Below are 867 nucleotides of genomic sequence, written 5' to 3' on the forward strand. Positions count from 1 at the left end.
ATTTAATATGTTTTATATTTATTAAAATAAACTATTAAATCATATGTAAAATATTGTAGCAATCCAGGCAAAGGCATAGGATCAATTATTGAATGACTATTTATTTAATTTTAAGGTAAGATGACAAATAGATAAACGAGAGCAGGATTGCACTGTCTGTTCACACACATGCATCAAATGGAGATGTTAACAGTTTAACAGTGAGAGATCTTGTCACATTTTCAGTTATTTCCGGACTATATTTCCCATAATCCTCCCTGCCAATCACCTGCACGCACTCCACTAATCAGCACACCCAGCTGCCACACATTACCTGGAATATATATGCTAGTCACATCCTCACAAACATTGCGAGGTCTTGTTAACTCTTGTTGCAATTCTGAGCGTTATTTATCTTTTCTGTCTGCCTGTTACTTTTCCTGTCTGTTCCCCGTGTATGATTCACTGCTGCCTGCCCTTTGGACTATTTGCTAGTGATGGGAAACTGAGGCTTTCTGAAGCATTTGAGGCTTTCATCAAATTGTGCCGAAAAACGGTTCATGAAGCATCTGTTCATAAAAGCTTGCAGATGGATCCTACCCTGAGTCCCGTCGCGTTACAGATCTTGTGGCAGGCGCAAAAAGAGCAAATTACATATAAGATAAAATAGCACATATAGATAAGTAAATAAGTAAATGGTTGCACTATCTGTTTGCTCTCATGTAGTCTTGTGTAGCCAGAGCTTCAGACGGACAGCAGAAGGTCTGGACTCTATCGCAGCTTTCATTGGCCAAGGACCACCCAAGAGGATGTTTGACTGACATGTAACGCAACCAATCACAGTTCGTTTGGTTCCGAGTCATGTTTAAGGGTGTGAAAATGTAAAGT

Source organism: Megalobrama amblycephala, unplaced genomic scaffold (assembly GCF_018812025.1).
Source record: "Megalobrama amblycephala isolate DHTTF-2021 unplaced genomic scaffold, ASM1881202v1 scaffold434, whole genome shotgun sequence".
Taxonomy (NCBI): domain Eukaryota; kingdom Metazoa; phylum Chordata; class Actinopteri; order Cypriniformes; family Xenocyprididae; genus Megalobrama; species Megalobrama amblycephala.